At 48.3% G+C, this 15617-nt stretch overlaps 1 long non-coding RNA gene and 2 other non-coding genes across 9 annotated transcripts in view; all 3 read left to right on the top strand.

Annotated features, from left to right (window-relative positions):
• LOC140896621 (uncharacterized) overlaps positions 1 to 15617 on the top strand; it is a 58294-nt gene that overhangs the window by 956 nt on the left and 41721 nt on the right. For 3 of the 7 annotated variants that reach the window (XR_012154589.1, XR_012154594.1, XR_012154593.1), the window contains exons 2-5: positions 2613 to 2694; positions 5132 to 5263; positions 7070 to 7147; positions 8114 to 15600. This is a non-coding gene — a long non-coding RNA (uncharacterized lncRNA). Of the gene's footprint in view, positions 582 to 2612; positions 2695 to 5131; positions 5264 to 7069; positions 7148 to 8113; positions 15601 to 15617 lie in introns of those variants that run through there. The other 4 variants (XR_012154591.1, XR_012154592.1, XR_012154595.1 and 1 more) reach the window with 4 other exon arrangements.
• On the top strand, positions 6737 to 6814 carry LOC140897432 (small nucleolar RNA SNORD126). Its single transcript, XR_012154731.1, has one exon. It is a non-coding gene; the product is annotated as a small nucleolar RNA SNORD126 (small nucleolar RNA).
• Positions 7693 to 7840, top strand: LOC140897429 (small nucleolar RNA SNORA79). Its single transcript, XR_012154728.1, has one exon. It is a non-coding gene; the product is annotated as a small nucleolar RNA SNORA79 (small nucleolar RNA).

The raw sequence follows: 15617 nt of genomic DNA, 5'->3' as shown, positions 1-15617 counted from the left end.
AATGAGCGGGGAGCGGGTTTGACTTGGGGTTCAGAAATGCTGCTGCTGGCGGCAATGGTGAAGCTGACCACTCCGTGTGTGGCGGATGTGTTGGGGAAAGGGTGGGAGCTGAACGTCGCTCCAGGCCTCAATTTTGCTCTGGCTTTTCTCCCCACTTTATAATTTGCCGGTGAAACTCCACTGAAGGAAGTATATGGAAGTTTAGTTACAAGAGAAGAAAGTTGAGTGGGCTCTGCTGGCTTTGAAACACACCGTGCAATTCAGAGGCTATCTTGAGCCCAATGTGGCTCCCGTGGTAAAACGCCTGTCTGCTTGTATAGTGCCTTTGCTGAAGCCGGGGTGCTCTCCAGACCCCATTTTAAAAATGGGTTTCATGATGGATGGGCTCAAGACTCCTGGGTTCTACCCCAGCACTGGGAGGGTAGAGGGGCCTTATGGTAGGTGAGCTGGGAGTCAGGACTCCTATTACTGGCTCTGAAGATGACCCAGGGGTGACCTTGAGTAAGCCACTTTGCCTGTGCCTCTCTGTACCTCAGTTTCCCCAACTGTACAATGTGACTAGTACTTCATAAGGAAGCATGGTGAGTCTTGATTCATTAATGATTATGCTTATAAAAACACTCCAATCTGGAATGGGAGTTACTAGAAAAAGAGCAAATTATTAAATATTGTTGTTTCTGCATCTGTTTTGACCCCTTATTAGCTACAGGTGGTTGGGTACTTCATAGCCTTTGAGCCATCCCTGTCAGCAACCTTTACCTGATCTGTAGCATCTTAAGACTCTTTGCATCTACCAAGGTAAAGGAAGCCAATCACTTTTATACAGGTCAGAAAGATACTCCTTGAGCCCAGGATCTATGAAGCCTCAAAGGATGTCAGATACAGAATGCAAACACCATAGGCTGCAAGCAGCCAGGCTTTCCCAGAAAGATTCTGTGCCTTGCTCTGGGGGGTTGGATCTGCAAATGAGGCAGTGGGATAAAGTCTGGAGGCTGATTCAGGGCAGCAATGGGTTCAATTAAGGATTATTCTAACACAGAAGATTGGAGCTACATAGGATGGGTGGCCTAACAGGCCTGTTTTCTTGGGGTCAATGTAGGATTGTTCCCTATAGTCTGCTTTCTATCCCTTTGTTCACTCTGGTTTTAAAAGCCATAAAGTCAGTCAGGAAGAGCTGAGACTAGAAGTGTAAATGCGGAAGAGGCTGAGAGGAAGGAGGACTCAGCAGTTAGGGTGCAAGCCTGGGACTTGAGAGACATGGGCTTAATTTCTGGCTCCACCACAAATTTCTTGTGTGACCATGTGCCAGTCTTAGTCTCTCTGTGCCAGATTTTTACAGGTACTTGGGCACTAAAGATACAGATAGATATGTAGTGGAATGTTCAGAAACATGTAGGTTCCTAACACCTACTGATTTCATTCTGTGTCTTTAGGTGCTCACAGACATTTTAAAAACTGGCCCAATGCCTCAATTCTTTAGCTGTAAAATTTGGAGAATAGCAGTGCCCTACATCACCAGGAAGAGATTGTGAGGTGGCGCCATGTAAGACTGACCTTAATCTGGTTATATTCATGGCTCTGCCACTTGCTGGTGATCTGGGGCAAGTCATTTGCCTCTCTGTGCCTCAGTTTCCCCATCTATACAGTGGGGATGATATTGACTTCGCAGGGCAGATGAGAATTAATATTTGTAAAGCACTTGGCATTGGATTTGTTGGAGCCTAAGGGGGGGTAAGGTACCTAACTTCCTTAGGCTCCTCTGAAAGCCTCACTGTTCAACATTTTTGGAAGGAAGGAGCTAGAGAAGGACAAACAATTGTCGGGGACTTGAACCCCAGACGGCACGGTTCGTTGTCTGACCGCAGAGAGACAGGCAACACCAGCAAAGTCCAAGTATAAGCTCCTCATTGAAGAGTGCACACAACAATAGAGAGCAGCCCATCTCCAAAGAGAACCAGCTACCTCTTAGGCAAAACTAATAGGTTTTTATAGACAGGTCCGTCGTGGCACAGATTATTCATGAAATAGCCCAAACTCCGCTCCCCTTTGTTAGTTAAAAGTTCTTTATCATACACGCATGCATACCTATCCCCTATTGTATATAGCTTTTTGCAAGTCATTATGCCTCCCCAACTTTCTTACCAATCCAGTTGTCAAACAGGGGACAAGGAGTTAAGAACATACATGAAATAGAAACAGGGAGTGGAGACAGTGTGTCTCCTTCTCATTCTCAGAACGTCTGGCGCCATAATGCAGGAATGCAGGTCTCCTCCTTAATTCACTCCGTGCAACTTAACAAGCATTCTTTCATCCTGCCTATCTCATTCAGGAACTTCCCTAGCATTCCTGCATTGGCCTAACTTTGGTTCGGTTGACATAACTGCTTCATGTTAAAATTTTCCTAACACCCTCATTACTGTATTAATTTTAGAGAGTGTAGCTTCTGCATTATTCGGACTTGCTGCTTCTTACCCCTAAAGGTGGGAACATCCTGTTGTAGAAGCTTTTACACTCTTGTCTCTAATGTAACCTCTTTTCTGACATAGCTGTGGTGGAGTTGCCAGGTTTTGGTCTGTGTATCCTAAACCACTGTTTGTATCCCTTCATTTTAGGCTAAAAATGGAACTGATGAGCTGGGAGGAAACAATTGCTTTGGACCAGTGCCATGTTCCAGATACGGGGAGCAATGAGCTGGTATGAGATAGGCTTTTTACAGATGAAGGGAAATCCCTCTCCCAGGGAACTAAACTCAACATAACAGCAAAACTGTCGAAATCTAGGGGCAACTATAGTGGGTTAGGACAGGGGGGCTGGGAGTCAGGACCCCAGAGGTCTATTCCCAACTCTGGGGGAGTGTGAACTAGTGGTTAGAGCAGGGGTGGCCAACCTGAGCCTGAGAAGGAGCCAGAATTTACCAGTGTACATTGCCAAAGAGCCACAGTAATAGGTCAGCAGTCCCGCATCAGCTCCCCCCCCACCCCCCGCCCGGGCCTCCCAACCACTGGCAGCCCTGCAGCGCCTGCCTCTCCTCTTCCTCTTCCCCCCCCTTCCCCCCCAGCCAAATCAGCTGTTTCATGGCATGCAGGAAGCTGGGGGGGGGGGGGGAGGAGCGAGGGCACGGCAGGCTCGGGAAGGGGTGGAGTCGGGACAGGGCCTGTGGCAGAGCCAGGGGTTGAGCAGTGAGCACCCCCAAACATGCTGGAAAGTTGGCGCCTGTAGCTAGAGTCTGTGCCTATACAAGGAGCCACATATTAACTTCTGAAGAGCTGCATCTGGCTCCGGAGCCACAGATTGGCCACCCCTGGGTGAGAGCAAGGGAGTCCAGTCTAGCTGTAGAGAAGGGGGACTGGGAGTCCTGGGTTTTATTTGCCTACCTCTTTTTAAGGGCTGTACCAAGACTATAATTTCCAACCTGGAGAGAGGATTCCAGAGTATTCCTGTTAGGTAGATCAGGGCAGGATTAGGCCTGTGTCACAGAGTCCCCGGGCGATGCTCTGGAACTGCTCCCTACAAAGCCAGTCAGGACTCTGGCGGAGCCTCCTCTCTCTGAGCATACTGTCTCCAGGGCAAGAAGCTTCCACAGCTTCAACCTTCCTGGGTCTGACCTAGGAGCATTCAGCATCCCCTTCCACAGCATGTGCTTCCCGCAGCGAGTCCGCTCAGGCGGGGCTCCTGGGAAAACCAGAGGGCCCTGCACCCCAACTCCGCAGTCAGACATGGCTCTCAGCCAGCCGGTAACACAGAAGGTTTATTCGTCGACAGGAACACAGCGTAGAACAGAACTTGTTAGCACACAAATCAGTGACTTTCAGCCAAGTCCATCTCCTGTGCCCCAAGCCAGCAGAGAGCAACTAGCTTCCAGCTGCCTGGCCCCTGCACTGCCCATTGCTCCTCCTCCAGCCTTTGTCTCCTTCCCAGTCCAAGAGTCACCTGGTCGCATCCCCCTCCAGGGTCTCAGGCTACGAAGGGGTGGCCATAGCATCCGTGCAGGCAGCTGGAGCAACCCCCACAAAAGTCTCACATGCTGATACCCACCACCTAGACATGGGTGCCATACACAGGGAAAGTGAGCTGCGCCCAGCATTCATGCAAAACAGTAAGACTCACATACAACATAACAAGGGGAAATCTCCACTTCATCACAGCCTGCCAGACTGTCTCCCTTCCCCCAGTTAGTGCAGGCTGAGCCGTGTCAAATCTTCAGTTCTGGCCTTTGGATTGTAGCAGATGTTTTTCAGCTCTGACTTTATCCAAGTGTCTGTTACGAGTTGTGTTGACCGATCCAGCGTTCAGCTACGATCATGGAGTGTAGTAGGAATGACTTGTGGCTTTTGGGCCTTGCTAACCTACTCGCCTGTGCGAGTCTCCAGGCCTTCACACTGGTGTTGCCTTAGTGATGTAAACATCAGGTTTTAAATCCTCAGTGTCCAGGATTGGTTCGTCTCTTTCCCCTTCCACTGCAGATAAATTAACGCTATTGGTCTGAAGCTGTTCAGGTCTCTTGCTTGAGGCCTTAACAAAATTTGAGATCCTGTCTGCTCACTGTGGACATTAAAAGGGCCATGGGATCTTTTGTTAGCATAGGTGCATAGGGAGGTTGGCCAGTTGCCTGCTAAAAAAGGATTCTCAACCTTTTTTTTTTTTTTGAGGTCCCCACAACATGTTATAAAAACTCCAGGGCCCAGCAGGGGTTGGGGGGGCTGGGCTTCAGTGGAGCGGGAGTGGCTTCAGCCCAGCAGGGCGTTAGCTCTGTGGGGCTTGAGGCTCCGAGTTTTCTGTCCTGGGCCCCAGCCAGCCTAGTGCCAGCCCTGCTTCATGGACCAGCCATGGGCCTCCAGTTGAGAACCATTGTGCTAAAATATTCCCCTCCCTTCTCCTGTTGCACTTTGCTCTGACTGTCTCTCTTCACCCTAGAAGTGACTTCGTTTTAGTCCTGCTGTCTTCCTCTCCATGTATAGTGCTAGCTCTTCCTGCCTAGATGTGCCCAGGTAGAACTGGCCTGTGGTGTGCTGGGGAATTCAGCTTAGATGGGTCCAGAAGCAACTCTGATCTTTGGTATAGCTGCAGCAGCAGGGCAGAGGAAGAGGCTTTGTGGATCATGGTCTTATGAATGTTTCTTTGCCTGTTTCAGGTGGTGGAGAGGCTGGAGACTGACACCCCAACCCTACGTAACGATTGGGGCTGAAGTGGACAAATGAAGTTACTGAATCTTGAAAATGGGCTGAAATGAAACACCCCGGAACTGAGCACCCAGGATGGTTGGGTAAGGGTCTCCCTCTGAGTAGGGACTTAAAGACTGAGTGCTTTTACAGCCTACATGAGCTGAGATAAGGATAATCAGCTCCTGTGCTTTCAGGGTTTGCTCTGATCTCTGTGAGGGTTAGTGAGGAGTAGCCAGAGGTGTGTTGCTGGAGGCAGGATGCTTGACTTGTTTTATTATTAATTATATTACACTGTTCCCTAGAGGCCCTACTGTGTTGTGGGTTGTAGAGACACTTACAGACCATCCCTGTCCCAAAGATTTTTGTTGGCTTTGTCTGCTTAGGTTATAAAGGATGGAAGACAGGAAGTATCAGCATTACAGATGGGGAACTGAGGTACAGAGAGCTGTTGGCTGAGATTTTTCAAAGGAGCCCAGTGGAGTTAGGCACCAAAATCAGAGATTTAAAAGGACTTGTTTGAGGTTCCCAGGGAGTCTGTGGCGGAGCTGAGAACTGATCCCAGATGTCCTAGTCCAGAACTTTAACCACACAACTATCTTGAGGGTGGGTGTTGAGGGCCGGCTCTCCCCTCAAGGCATTTCTTCTCGGACCCATGAGACCGCTCTGTGCTTTGCCATTGGTGGTGTCACAGCTGGGTTTGAGGGCATGGGTGGAGTCTGCCATGAGTATGTTAAGTCCATCTTTCACCTGATGACACGTGCCCTGAGCAGACCCAACTACATCAAGGATGGAGAGAAGCATTAATTCCCTCTCCCATTTTGTGCCTGCAATGAAATCTAGTAGATGGGGGTCAATATTTAAGGCCAGGAGGGAACATTATGACTATCTAGACTGACTTCCTGCATCGCAGGGGGCATAGAAAGTCACCTAGTAATTCCACTATGACTCCCTGACTCCTTCCCATTTCTAAAACAACCATTAGCCCCCCGTCTCCACGTATGCTGCTTTAAAATAGTTCCCTGCATGAGCCCTTCTTGTCCCACTGCGTCTCGAGTTAACTTCACTGCGCCATTTCCCTGGCTGGAATGGCTATGCCCTTAGAAGCTGCTCGTATGGCCTTATTGAAAAGCCAGATCTTCATAGGCCAGATGGAACCTCTAGATTGCCTAGTCTGATCTCCAGTTTAATACCAGCTGGAGAATTTCACCTAGCAATCCCACTGATTGTGTTTGCGTAAAGCATCCCTCCTAGAAAGTCTCAAATTTTTCAGCATCCTTATTAAAATTTGGACAACAGAACTGGATTCGGTATTCCAGAATTGGACTCACCAGTGCCATATACATGGGTAAAATCACCTCCCTGCTTCTACTGGCTGCTCTGCTGTTTATGCATGCGGGGATTTTATCTGTTGTCTTCTTGAGGGTGAAGTTGGGAAGCCTGGGAGCCCATGCTGGAACACGAGGAAGTTGGGTGAGGAAGCAGCTAAAATTCTCAACCACTTGAGGTTTCAGAGTCCTGGGTGGTAGTTTGCGTGTGGGAGGGGCAACCACATCGCCACTTGTAGGACTAGGAGGGGTCTGCTGTGATGAACCGCATGTTCAGTCCGTGTTTCACCTGATCTACCCTGATTGCACACATGCCCTGAGCAGACTAATGAAACAAACACCTGCAGCTGACATCTGATTTGGGGGAAAGCTGATGTTCTAATGGTCTCCAGTGGGTGAAGTCCCAGACAGTGAGAAGAATAAGTAGCAGATCCATGCAAACTCTTCAGAAACATGGATCTGGTTTTTGTGCAAATGAAGGAGGGGCATAGATGCAAGGAAAAGAGCAGTTGGTAGCTCTTCCCCCTCCCCCTTCTTCTCTCTCTCCGTTGACCTGGAAACATTTCCTCCTTGTATCTGTAGGGGCAGGAACTCTGAAAACAAAATTGGCTGGTTTCTCTTCTCCCTCCTCGCTCTGGATCCCTTATAGGAATCACAGATGTAAGTGCTGTTGGAAGTTCATATCCATCCAGTTGGTTAGCATGGCCCCATATTGGCACCCCCCGCCAATGTCACCATGGGGGCAGGTATGGGGCAAGAAAGAGGTACTGTGGCAGACACAGCAGTTAACAAATGTCTTGCATAGAGTATAACATGCGTTCCGCATACAGTGACAAACAGTCTCTGAACTAAAAAGAAAAGGAGTACTTGTGGCACCTTAGAGATATAAATAAATACATTTTGTTAGTCTCTAAGGTACCACAAGTACTCCTTTTCTTTTTGCGGATACAGACTAACATGGCTGCTACTCTGAAACCAGTCTCTGAACTGATCTTCCAAACATTGCCAGGCCGTCTTTCAGTACCTGAAGCTGCAGATGCTTTCAGAAAGCTGTATCTTTCTGCACACATGAACAGGAACTCCTTTTTGCAGGATTTTAGTAAGGAAACTGCTTAGTAAAGGTTTGCTCTTTAGAGAAATTCATGGTGTATCTCTCTAGAGAATCCTGTTGCTTTCAGAGCTGCTCATTTAAGGGAGAGTGGCCACGATGACTGTTCCTCTTGCTGCCATGAGCCATGGGCAGTGGGATTTTGTGTCATCGCAGATTAAACTTGGCCTTTCTTCACTCAGAGTGCTCTTGGATGGGTTTGGCCGTCCGTTGGCACCTTCTGAATTTTGCGGGGTCAGACACTCAAAGAGGCAGAAGGGGACTGGACTTTTAGGGAAAGAAATGGGGTTGAAAAACCACCTGCTCTGTACCTATTTCTCTGTCAACTTTAGGCAGTTGGCTACAGTAACCAGACTGTAAAATTACTATGTGAGCTGAAAGATTGCCTGAGCTGAAGCAATAGGAGCTATGCTGGCCTCAGCTGGGAGGAGTTAGTACAGTTAAGCTATCTAGTTTTCTAAGAGGCAATTGTGTGCTGCATTCTGCATCTTTAATACTGAGATTCCTTATCTTTACAGGGATGATTTGAGATGAACCTTCAAGGAAAATGTATCTTTCTCTCCACCAGCATCAACTGTAAGAGAGAATTTGGGGCCTGAAGATTAAAAGATTTGCCCTGTCTCTGATCTGTATTACAAGGACTTTTTGAAGTTATGTCCAGGAAAGGCTGTACTAAAACCAGGATAATTAAACTAGAATGGATGTGTAAGAGTTGGGTATTTTTTGTACAAACGGACAGTGGTAGAACTGAGGGGGAAATGGAGCTTTCTCAACTCTAATCCACTGGTCTGAATTCAGCCCAGGTCAGTCGTGGCTGTGGTTGGGATTTTCACAGGAGGCTTAAGGGAGTTAGATGATATGCTGTTTTAGGCACCTTTTGAAAATCCCATCCCTAATCCATTGCTATCTGAAGGCTTTTCAGTTGCCCTTTCTGTAAAGTGAGTTAGGGTTTGACCTCATGTCTGAGATACAATATCTGCCCAGATATTTTTAAAGTTCCTAGTCATTGTAATATCCATGGGCTTGTACAAAATTGAGGATCCGGATGATTATCAACATCGGTCTATTTACTGCTGGGTCCAAAATTACTTTCCACTCTTCTGTGAATTTACTGTCCCGTGTCCACTGTCTGTTTTCTACTACCAATACCGTTTAGGTTACGCTGAGATTTTCAAATGTGCTCAGGATTTGGATACTCGGTTCCCATTCAAAAAATTAATGGGAATTTAACAGGCAAATGCCATAGATTTGAAAATCCTTAACTTAAGCGTATTTAAACTATGTCTCCCTCACCCTATAGGTGCAGACTCGTCAGACACTAGCTCAGACCCTTATTTTGTGCTCCCAATGTTGGCTTCCTCTATCATTCTTTTTTCTCTCCACCCCAAATAAACAGATGTAGATCCTTTCCCACTGAGTGGGCAGCCACCACTGCAGGTCTTCTACATATTACAGTTCTTGTGCTGAACAGCTGGGAGGCAGTGAGAGAGATGGAGCTGAGCGCTAGGGCTGTGTGAACTGAATTCAGCAACGTGTGGTTTTGAGTTTAGACGGTCCTGGGTTATATGGGAGTCAGGACAGATTCTCAATGTCATGAGCAGAGATGCCATGCTGGACCCTCAAAACCAGGGCCATCCCAGAAAACGTGAGGCATTTGATCCTCAAGAGTTTGAACTAGCTTGTGGGGATTCAGCTGAACACAAGAAACAAGCATTTCCCCAAAATCATGTCTTTAAATTTAAACCAGGATGCATCTAAAAATTTTGTAATTCTCCAAAAAAATTTTGAACTCCTTATTATGGCAGAAGTTGCAGTTTTATTCTTCTAACGAGATTGCCTTTTTACTGTGTGTGACAGTCTCGCTCAATTTGATAGCATTTCCGTGTATTTGTCTGTACATGTGTAATGTGATCACTTTTGAACACTGTGCACGCCTTTCCAATTTTTCAGGGAATGTTTGAGTTTCTGAGGGCTAAGAACCTGTTTATTTGGGAGAAAATTGGAAAACAGAGAAAATGCAGAGGAGAGAGAGATGGATGGACACATGGAGCCCTTGCCAGCTGTGTAGCACAACTGCAGATCAGGCAACTCTGCAATTGGTTGATGGCAGCCATTAACCCCTTCCCCCATGTCAGGGTTCCTTCCCCACTCTGAACTCTGGAGTACAGATGTGGGGATCCGCATGCATGACACCCCCTAAGCTTATTTTTACCAGTTTAGGTTAAAAACTTTCCCAAGGCACAAATTCCACCTCGTCCTTGAACAGTATGCTGCCACCACCAAGTGATTTAGACTATCAGGGAAAGGACCACTTGGAGTTCCTCTTCCCCCAAAATATCCCCCCAAGCGCTTACACCCCCTTTCCTGCGGAGGCTTGAGAATAATATCCTAACCAATTGGTTACAAAGTGAACACAGACCCAAATTCCTGAATCTTTGGACACTGAAATAAAATCAATCAGTTCTTAAAAGAAGAATTTTATTTTTAAAAAAAGAAAAGGTAAAAATCCCCTCTGTAAAATCAGGTTAGAAGATAACTGTACAGGGTAACAAAAGATGCAGAAAACACAGAGGAACCCCCTCTAGCCTTAGTTTCAAAGTTACAACAAAACAGGGATAAACCTCCCTCGAGGAAAGGGAAAATTCACAAGTTGAGAAAACAAAGATAAACTAATTCACCTTGCCTGGCTGTACTTCCAATTTCTGTAATATGAGAGACTGGTTAAGAATGGTTTGGAGGACATGGATTGATGCCCCGTCCCTCTTAGTCCCAAGAGCAAACGAACACAGAAACAAAGAACCCAAAACAAAGCCTCTCCTCCCGCCCCCAGATTTGAAAGTATCTGTTTGTCCCCATTGGTTCCTTTGGTCAGGTGCCAACCAGGTTATTTGAGCTTCTTAACCCCTTACAGGTAAGGAGGAATTTTATGCTATCCTTATGGTTATGACACCCCATAACAATGTCCCTATCTAATTTGTGTGTCCTACCAACAGAATTTAACATTTGGCACCCTGAATAGCACACAGCCCACAGTATGGGGAGGAGGGGAGAAGAACTGGGAGTGCACAGAATCTAGGGGGCAGCTGCTGGCATCGTGGGAGGTGCAGGGAGCCCCTGAATTAGAGGGAGATGGGAGGGTGGCATACAGGATGCTCATGGAGAAATGCAGAGTCCCTGATGTGTACAATAAGCTCAGCCTACAGAAGCAATGAAATGTGCAAACCACGAAGTTAAATCCAAATTAACAAAATAGTCCAATATAACAGCATCGAACCCTCCAAACCAGATGGTAAGGTTTGCAGTTATCAGGTTGTGTGGCTGATTGAATTCACGTGGAGTTATTTTATGACCTGGTCATTTTTGGGGCGGGGAATGGGGGAGGTGAGACCAGGACAAATGGGGATGTCTTGTAGCATCCTGGGAAATTGAATCTGAAATCACCCGCTGTCACATGTTCAAACCTGGCCCCTTCCAGCAGCAGCAGCTCCATCCAAAAGTTGGAGGCAGGGTCCCATTGTTTCATGTTCTCTATGTATATAAATCTCCCCACTGTATTTTCCACTGAATACATCCGATGAAGTGAGCTGTAGCTCACGAAAGCTTATGCTCAAATAAATTGGTTAGTCTCTAAGGTGCCACAAGTCCTCCTTTTCTTTTTGCGAATGCAGACTAACACGGCTGCTACTCTGAAACCTGTCAATAAAGAAATGGTTGCTCATGTATTGCCCATATCATGCAGAAGAGCACCATTTTGACATGGCTCTTAGTGGGATCCTATAGGTGCTGTTTTGATGGTTGAGAGGGCAGTGTGTGGCTGGGTGCCATTTTGATAAGGTTTTTATGGGGGACCATGGATGCAGTTTTGATGTGGGTTCGGGGGGGCGCTCTGTGTGAGTGCTATTTTGATATGCATTTCGGCTCTATGCCATTTTGATGTGGGTTAGGGAGCGGACGTATGTGTGCTGTTTTCACTGGGATCCCATTTTGATGTGGGTCAGGAGCTGGCATGTGGTGCCATGTTGATGTGGAATGGGGAGTAGGTGTGGGGGGCCATTTACACTGGGAACCCATGGGTGCCATTTTCATGTGGATCACGAGTGGGTGGGCGGGTGCCCTGTTGACGTTGTTGGGGACACTGGGGCATGGCCACTAGGTAACTCGAGGGGATGGAAGACCATGAGTGTCGATGAAGCCCCCTCGCACTAGGCCCAGGTGTCCTTGGCCCCCCCCCTCCTGCCTGGAGGCACTCGCAGCAGCTCTGCGTACTAGGCCCAAGTGTCCTTGGCCCCCCCGCCTGGAGGCACACACAGCAGTTATGCTGAGAATCTGCAACAATATGTTGCAGAGTCAGACTGCCTGAAACTAAGCAAGGCCAAACAGGGGAGATATGGAAGAACAATGCTGAATAAAGCAGCTTTATGTATAGTTTAACAAATGATACAGAGAATCAGGGAACTAGCTGGGAACTGGATTGGCTGGCTATATGGATACTTGGGGCAGCTTGCTATTGGATAAGTATGCTGGGAAAAAGGATGTATAAAAGCCTGTGTAACTTCCTGTTCTGTGTGCAGGATTTGAGATTTTATTCTCCCTCTACCTTTTTGCAGCTGCAAATAAACTTTTCTGCTTCTCCACCCCGTTGTGATTATTGGGTGTAGCACACCGGGTAACGAACCAACTCAAGCTGTTGTTCAGCCTCTCGGCACTGGGTGCCGGCAACAGCTTTTGGCGTCCCTGGGTGGGCGACGAGGCTGCAATTTAGCCTTGCCCGGACCCCTCCTGGAGGTCGAGGATTGCGGCGAGAACCGACGCCCAGTGCGCACCGGTGAGTTCATCGGGGGCCTCGGAGGAGACGCGATTTGATCGACCCCAGAGGGCACAACGGTGCAACGCACTCATATAGTGGAGAAGCTGTTGTGGACGGCGGTGAAGAACCGGTCCCTTGGATAAGGTAGGAACCTTTTAAAATCCGGATTATATGCTCTGTTGGAACCTGGGGACGCCCAGAATTACCCTGTAGGTATGGGACAGGGACAGAGCTCAGGGGTTAGGGCACGGTGTACGCCCCTAGAGTGCATTCTAGCAAACTGGAAGGTATTTGGTGCGGATCCAATGACTAAGAGCAAATTAAAACGATTCTGTACAGTTGACTGGCCTCAATATCAACTAGAGGACCAGGAGTGGTGGCCACCAGGAGGGTCAATTAATTACAACACGATCCTTCAGTTACTCCTGTTCTGTCAGAGAACAAGGAAATGTAATGAACATATGTATGCGCATTTGTTTCTGACTTTATGTACTCGACCAGATATTTTACAGCACTGTAATCTGACTCCGACTGGTTCGGTAGCAGCTAATGTCAGTCCCCAGACCGCCACCCCCACTGTAATGGCAGAGCCGGTGTCCCCTTCGGCCCCCACACCCCCACCGTATAAGGGTAGGATGCCTCGGGTTACAGAGATTGCCCCCTCGGTGGGACTCTATCCTTTGCTTACCGAGACTGTTGTGGCTTGCCCAGGGGCAGACGGACGTCAGGCTACCACTATGCAAGTTTACACCCACGTGCCATTCAATCCAATAGACTTAGCAGCTTTTAAAACATAGGCTGGGGAATTCTCAACAAACGCAAGCAGGTTTATTTCAGTCTTTGAGGGGTGCCTCAGTAGTCACAAGCCGATTGAGACGACTGTAATATCCTCCTGAGAACCCTGTTGTCTGAGGTGGAGAGGGATCAGGTTACAGCTAAGGCAAGGGGAGCGTCAGCGTTCGAGCGAAAAAAAAAAAAAAAGAAAGGAAGCTATCTGTCAAGTTCCTCTCCAAGTAATTGTAAGCGGCTCAGGGCATTTCTGGGTATGGCAGGCTTTTGCAGGATATGGATCCTAGAGTTTGGACTGTGGGCTAAACCCCTGTTCGACTGTGTAAAAGGAGCAGATCATGACCCCTTCTATTGGACCCCAGAGGCTGACAGGGCATTTAAAATCCTGAAAAGAAAATTGATGGAAGCCCCGGCTCTGGGCTTGCCGGATCTCTCTAAGCCGTTTCAGTTGTATGTACATGAACGAAGGGGGGTGGCCCTAGGAGTGCTCACACAGCTGTTAGGAGCATGGAGACGTCCCGTGGCTTATTTTTCTAAGCAACTGGATCAGGTTGCACAGGGTTGGCCGGCATGTTTATGGGCGGTCGCAGCTACTGCCCTATTGCTTGAGGAAGCCAAGAAGCTAACATTGGAAGGGGTTATGCAAATCTATACTCCCCATATGGTCCGAGCCTTATTGGATGCAAAGGGAGGGCTTTGGCTCACCCAGGCTCGGATTGCTCGGTACCAGGCTAAGCTGTTAGAGAACTCTGAAGTCACCTTACAGCCTTGCCCCTCCCTTAACCCAGCCACTCTCTTGCCAGAAACAGAGGAACAGAAACATGACTGTTTAGAGATCATAGATGTCCAGTACTCCAGCCGTCCAGATTTAAAGGATGTACCCCTCCCAAATGCAGATTGAGTCGTACACTGATGGTAGCAGTACTGTAATAGATGGGCAAAGGAGGGCGGGTTATGCTGTTGTGACGCTCCATGACACTGTGGAAGCTGAAGGTTTGCCTGCTGGGACCTCTGCCCAGCTTGCCGAACTGATAGCCCTGACCCGTGCACTTGAACTGTCAAAAGGAAAGCGGGTCAACATTTTTACTGATTCAAAGTATGCTTTTGATGTGCTGCATGCTCATGCTGGCCTATGGAAGCAAAGGGGAATGCTGACAGCCCAGGGCTCCCCAGTCAAGTACGGGCCCCAAATCCTCTGGCTCCTAGAAGCCGTACAACTTCCCTCGGAAGTGGCAGTGGTACACTGCAAAGCCCATCAAAGGGAAGATCAAGATGTGGCCAGAGGTAACGCCCGGGCAGATAGAGAGGCTAAGCATGCTGCCACCCTGCCATCCCCTCAGGCTTAGAATGCCCATATGCATGCCCTTATCCCATCAGTAGGGGAACTTCCAACCCCTCAGTACTCTGGGGAGGAGAGACAGCTAACTGACAAACTCGGTCTCCGGGAAAAGGAGGGATGGCTCCATTCCCCAGAAGGGAAGGTCCTCTTACCAAAGGGCCTAATCTGGCCAGTGCTGCAGAAACTACATCAAACCACTCATGCTGGCAGGGAAGCACTTATCCAACTAATGGGAAAATACTCTATCACTTCCGGACTCCGACCCCTGGCTGCCCAGGTACAAGCGGACTGCTTAGTCCGCCAAAAGAATAACCCCCGACTGGGACATCCTTTGCCACCAGCTGCCCTAGAACCCACTCCGGGCCCTGGACAAATGTGGCAAATAGACTTTACTGAGTTTCCCCGGACCCAAGGGTTCAAATATCTCCTTGTCATAGTGGATCGGTTCAGCGGATGGCCAGAAGCCTTCCCATGCCATAACTGCACTGCCAGAACAGTGGCCCTCAAGTTTGTTAAGGAGATCATTCCTCGCTTTGGACTCCCCTGGTGGATGGAATCTGACAATGGGACACACTTCACATCAAAAATCATTCAAAGCATCTCACATGCCTTACAGATCCCCTGGAAACTCCATACGCCCTGGAGACCGCAAACCAGTGGTGTAGTGGAGCGTACCAATCAGACCTTTAAACGGCATCTCTCAAAAGTGTGCCAAGAAGCCTCACTGCGATGGCCTGATGCTTTGCCCCTCGTCCTACTCCATATCCGCGTTCTCCCAAAGGGTAGATTAGGGCTCAGTCCCCTTGAAATTATGTTTGGAAGGGCATGGCCTATGAATGGCACCCCGGTTCTGTCAGGGGAATGGGAGCTAGGTAATGTTTTTTTGTCTCAGTATATGTGTTCCCTGTCTGCTGTTCTCTTGTCTCTTCACAGGTATACCAAGGATTCCCAGCCTCTCCCCTTGGACTCTCCCGTCCACTCCTTACAGCCTGGTGACTCTGTGCTTGTTCGCACCTGGAAAGACGAGCCTAGGGAGGTGGTAGAATCTCCTTCCTTAGAGGTTTTTAAGGTCAGGCTTGACAAAGCC

The sequence above is a fragment of the Lepidochelys kempii genome, chromosome 13 (genome assembly GCF_965140265.1).
Source record: "Lepidochelys kempii isolate rLepKem1 chromosome 13, rLepKem1.hap2, whole genome shotgun sequence".
Taxonomy (NCBI): Eukaryota; Metazoa; Chordata; order Testudines; family Cheloniidae; genus Lepidochelys; species Lepidochelys kempii.
The sequence above is the reverse complement of the archived record's forward strand: the minus strand, read 5'-3'. Positions and strand labels throughout refer to the sequence as shown.